General features: G+C 45.3%; 1 long non-coding RNA gene across 1 annotated transcript; it reads left to right on the forward strand.

The window, feature by feature from the left end:
• The first annotated feature begins 377 nt into the window (after positions 1–377).
• Positions 378–5,253, forward strand: LOC142568622 (uncharacterized). Its single transcript, XR_012825483.1, has 3 exons — positions 378–445; positions 515–683; positions 5,110–5,253. It is a non-coding gene; the product is annotated as an uncharacterized LOC142568622 (long non-coding RNA).
• Positions 5,254–5,534: the final 281 nt, after the last annotated feature.

Raw genomic sequence — 5,534 nt, forward strand, 5'->3', positions numbered from 1 at the left:
TACCCGGTTTGGAGGCAAACCGGATGTGACGTAAGCCAGCGGCGTAGTCCCTGCCCCCAGATAGGTACTTGTACGCCAAGGGAAGGACGCTGCTAGGTGCTGCTGCTAAATCCCTGTGGTGTGTGCCGGCCACATGCGGCCACTGCCGGCTCACGTAGGTTCGTTCGCGTGGCCTTGTTACGCCTCGCTGGATCGTGTTCAGTCATGCCGTCCTTGCGCGGCGTCATTGTCGGTGAGTCAGGTTAAATTCTTAAATAGGTCGCGCCTGCGCCTAACTGAATCTATGAAAGCCTGCACATTCAGTTTTGTGGGCTGCAATGCAGTGCGGCTGGCGTGAGCTGTCTCCACGATACGCGTCGAGCGTGTCGATTTCGCCCTTCTTTATGTTGGCGGAAACGACCTTGAAAGCAACATGGATCCACAAGAAATATGCGACAACATCAAGGTAAGTCTACTGAAATCACAAAATTTGAAACAGTAAGCGCTAATAGTTGTTTTGTCTTTTAAATTTTAGGCCTTGATTGTTCAACGAGACGGCCCCCGTCGTGCTGGTTTTCAAGGTGCTCCCTCGCTGCGTAGAACATGCTGATGCGGAACAGAAAATGCAAAATGGTCGCTTGCTCAACCGCGAATTGACGGCTACGCTGAAGCGCATGCCGTGTCTGCGGAATTTGAACCCCGAGGTATGGACCCCCTTTTTCCAGCGGCATGCCGTTACATACCGTCAGGAACACGCTTGGCTTATTTCTGACTCGGTAAAAAATATTTCACTATTTCTCGCTGCTCGCTGCGGAAGAAATGTGGACCGTTTGTCGTAGTTGTGTCTCCATTACAGGGTGGCATTACTGCGGTGAACAAAGCAAGTGTTGCCGTACATACTGTGCGCATTTCACCCTTTGTTGGGCGGTCGGAAAATATTGGTCCCACTTTTCAGGGCAACTTCGCTACTCTGTAGCGGAGAAGTGTAATTTCTACCATAGAGCATTCCTGTGTAGATATGTTTCTGAATCACGTTAAGCACATTTTTTCGTCCATTTCTTTGTCAAACAACGCGATAGAGCGATTGCGCAGATTGTTTACTTCCCGTTCTACAATGTTTATCTTATTCTATCGCCTATTCTATCGCTGTGGTGGTTCTATTCTAACCACCACCGCGGCAAATGGACTCTTTTTATCGAAATTCCGTGTTTTCATATAAGCTGAATGTTGGTGCGGTTAGGTGTCTAAATTTCTCCTGCCCACAGCTACCAAAACAGGTCATCAAATTATTAGCATCGCGAACAAATCGCATTCCTACATATGCGAGCTGCTACATACGAGCCCTCAAGAATTTTCAAGAAGCATCTTTTTTTCTAAGAATCCTTGTGATATCGGAAAGCCCTGATTGAGGATTCTCATACAAAGCATGCCCTTTAGGTATAATTAAAACGTGCACAAACAATGTATACTGTACTGGGTACTCTGGCTGCTTCTAATCACATTACAGGTGACCACGAGTAGGTAGAAACGGGCCTTGAGGCGGTATAGTGGGATGTAATATTCCCACTTTTCGCTATTACAGAATCGTAGTCAGCTTTGAGATTTTACGTTATGTGAAAAATACTTCATAAAAAAAAGCACTTGTAATGTCTCGGACACAAAGCGGCCTGTTCTCTGCTTGCGTCTATGAAAGGGTTAAGATGCACACACTATTCAAAGGTCGCATTAAGGAAGAAATGAGCGGCACCGTACTGCCTTCATTTCTTCAAACCCTTCAACAAAGCTTGAACAAGAAATGCACGTGAGGGTGTCACTACAGACAGCTGCGGCAACACTGACGCATGCGCGAGAATATAAAATGAGGTGCAGCTGTGCGGGGCACGCTGCCGTGAAGTTCGAATTACAGTTTCCCCCTTGCGAAACTACCGGAAAGGATATATTGCATCCATCGGTGTTAATATATTTTCTTGTTTTCAGCCAACATACACATCCCCGTTAAATCAAATAGATCACTGTAGATGGTGGCCACAAGCATAGTACAAGAACTGTGAATTGGAAGCTGTTAGCTGCCTGTGGCACAAAGTCATGCAAGGGTACATGTAGTTTTTGTGTGCACATTGACTTCATGTTGTACTAATTTGACTGGCTCCTATTGCACTCTGGCTGAATAGCAATAACACAAAGGCGACTTTACGTTCGAACTACTTGAAAATCTGCGAAAGCTGAAGGTGCATTCATAAAAGTTCATAGGTCCATGGCATTAGTGAAAAAAAATCTAAACCTTTTCTGGTACAGCTGTGCGTTGTCAGAAGTGCCTCAATGCATTGCAGTGATTCAACAGGCACATATTGGCTGTACCACTTGGATTTCAGCCTGCATGCGTTGGCTGGACAAAACATTCTACCATATTTTAGCTCCAAACTTTTGATCACGAGTGGAAAGCGCTGTTTCTGTTGTAAATAGATGTGGCTTGCACACAAGGTATGTGCATGCTAAGTGTCTTGGTGAAGAAAAGTAAAGGTATGCTGCATGAACAGAAGGTGCTGCAGCCACATAACCTGACCTTTGATCTTCATTATGCTCGCAGATTGAAGGGATGGAACTAAGTGCGTGTCTTTTAAACGCTTGATTTCAGCCAGTTAAATTTCCCAACACGGGGATTCAAACCACTGGTGTCCATCTGCTGTTGGGCTGAACTCTCAATTTAGTGAGAATACTAACCACTGCGTTCATTGGTGCTGACAGATATCAAGTCAGTTGTAGCTTGGCATTACTGTATTACGTCAACAAAATGCTAGAGAACCACTTGAGATCCTTCGATGTCAGCATCCTCATAATCAGTGGGCACCCCATAAGAAAAATAGGTCAATTTTGGATGGTACCCTTGCAAGTGTGAGAAGGCTAGGCCATAGAAACTCGCGTTTCTGATTTGTGCCCTATTCAGCCACGTTAAAATGTGGGGAGCCTGGACATCTAAAAAACGAGGAGCAAGCAAATTGAATGCAGCTACCAAGCAAAAAATGTGGAAGCGTAAGCTGTTGATTTTTTTACTCTAAAGGCACGTTCACACTGAAGAAGGAGCGGCTAAACCGGGCAAAGCTCTTGGCCAGGCGAATAAAAGCAGGCGTTAAACGAGGCGGCAAGCCCGATCGCTCGCGGACCACTTTTTTTCCCGCCCACCAGAGCTGTCCGCTTTGCCGCAGCCAATCAGAACACCAGATGACGGTGGCGTGATGACGACGGTGGCGTGTGCGCGATAAGGATGGACGACCGGTGCCACGAGACGGTGACAAGTGCGCCACAAGAACGTTTGATGCTCCGCCTCGGCGGTGCGGGCAGCAAGGCAAGCCGTCCAGTATACAGGGTGTTTCACCTAATTTGTGCTGAGGCTTTAAAAGAGAAAGACGGAAAGAAACTAGGCCTGCAGTACTCAAATGTAATCTATTCAGTAAACTACCCTTTTGAGCAACTTTAATACTTACAGCTCATTCAGAAACATCTGCTTTATTTTATGAAGATAGCTGCTGTGGTTATTTTTTCAGGACAAAAGAAAGTGCACAAGATCGAAAAAAGTACCATGCAACTATGCACTTTTGAGCAGTGACGAACAAATGAACAATGCGGCATGCAGACAGGATGTAAAAAATATGCAGATCCGTCACACTGAAAATTATGTAAGCAGCTTTCTTTGGTGCTTCTGTTCATTGATGGCATTTGGCAGTGATATATTAAATGTCACCTTGCATGCACCACTTGTGTTTGTAGTACAGAGCTCACAGGCAGACGTGCACTCCGATGCTCAAGGTGGTGTTGTGCACCATCCATATCCTGTGAGAGTAGTGGCACTGTCATTCCCTCGCATGGCGCATCGCATAGCGGGTGACGTAGAGAAATCCGTTTATTGAATCCTTAGGAGAAATAGGTGCTGTCACGTCCTGTGCCCGACAGAGCAGCGCCTGCTGGCCACCCAGGCTTCTGTGATGCAGCATGGCCTCCCAGTGTTGCAGTGTAGGGACATTGAAGTTTTGATGCTGGACCACCACTTGCATACTGTCGTTTTGACGCCGTGGTGCTGTATTGCAGCTTTGCATCTGCACATCCTGTGTCAATTGCTGGCATGGACACACTTGCTGTGTTTATTTTTTCAGAAATAGCATAAACATGCCATACCACACCTTGAACTATCATTATAATATTTTTAGTTTGCCACCACAACTGTCACCATGTCTAGTTGTAGTGTTTTTCTTTTAAAGAGACTCTATACGAAGGATGCTTTCTGATGGCATCTTTACCTTCTCGTATGATCATTCAGCGAGCACAAAGTGCTGCAGCTTCTGCAATGCTTTTGCCTATTCCTTCCAGGCACACTACTCTCAATGTATCATTAGCGCTGAAATACAATACCGCCCGTTGCTCAAAGCAGCTTCAATATAGATTCCAATCGGAAGAATAGGCAGACTTGTGGCAGTATATGACTTTCTATAGCCATAAAAGGCAAGCTAGCATAGTGGGACATCTCAATGCTTGTAAAAGCATTCAACTGCATGTATCTCCAAATAACTAAGCTCAAGCAGACACTGTCAAACTTCGTGCTTGTCACGGTGAGTTGGTACGGGAACTTGAAGGTGTCGCTTTTCCTTCATTTTTGTGTGTCTCATGTTTTTGCTAAGGCTCTTGCCACAGCAAAGTTGCACTTGTGGTATATCAGAAGGGTAATTTACTAATCACCTCGGCGATGTCATTTCCTTCATTTGGTTGCACTTTGTGCATCAGTGCAATAAATAGGTCAAACGGCTTAATACGAGATGTTGCCAGGCCATTTTGGCACAACACTTGTGGATAGCATTTTGGTGTGGCTTGGGCGAGACTGAAAGAGAGAAATTGACACATATAAGCACAAAGGCCAGGCGCTGTTCCCTTGTGGCCTGCACAACCACTAGAATAGCTGCTAGTCTTATCAATTCATACTGAGTATCACAAAGTGTAACGTTGCAAGAACTGTAGCTTGGTTGATGAGACAAGGCACTTACAGCTGTAGCTGAAACATGTGTGATCAACATGTACAAGGTTACAATACTCTACACCCTTTTTGTATTTAAGTTTTTAACTTTGCCCACAATCTGATTACAGCTTTCCAGAGTTCCTTGGAAAATCCTCCCATGCACCTACCATGGGGCGTGGAAGATGGCAGCAGCAGCTGTGGGAACAGTTGAAGAGGCGAAGAAAGGTCCACTTTATAATAGGTTGTATGTAAATAAAACTGATTGAACTCAACCGATTCGGCTTCCACTTTTGTCAAGACAATTGTCACCAAAGCAATGGAGCAATTTCAATGGGCGATACTAATAAATAGTGCATAGAAATTCTTGGAAGCCCCGTCAGCTTTCTTCCTGTTAACAGGCTGTGTTGGTGAGGTGGTTTAGGCAGGGAATGCCAATTCATGAGGGATGGTCATGGCCACCATGTTCAATGTATGTGCAGCATTAATCAGTTCTCTAGACCGAGTGCACTAATGTCATGGCAGGCCAGCACTTTGTCACATGATACATTTTCGA

Source organism: Dermacentor variabilis, unplaced genomic scaffold, assembly GCF_050947875.1.
Source record: "Dermacentor variabilis isolate Ectoservices unplaced genomic scaffold, ASM5094787v1 scaffold_24, whole genome shotgun sequence".
Classification (NCBI taxonomy): domain Eukaryota; kingdom Metazoa; phylum Arthropoda; class Arachnida; order Ixodida; family Ixodidae; genus Dermacentor; species Dermacentor variabilis.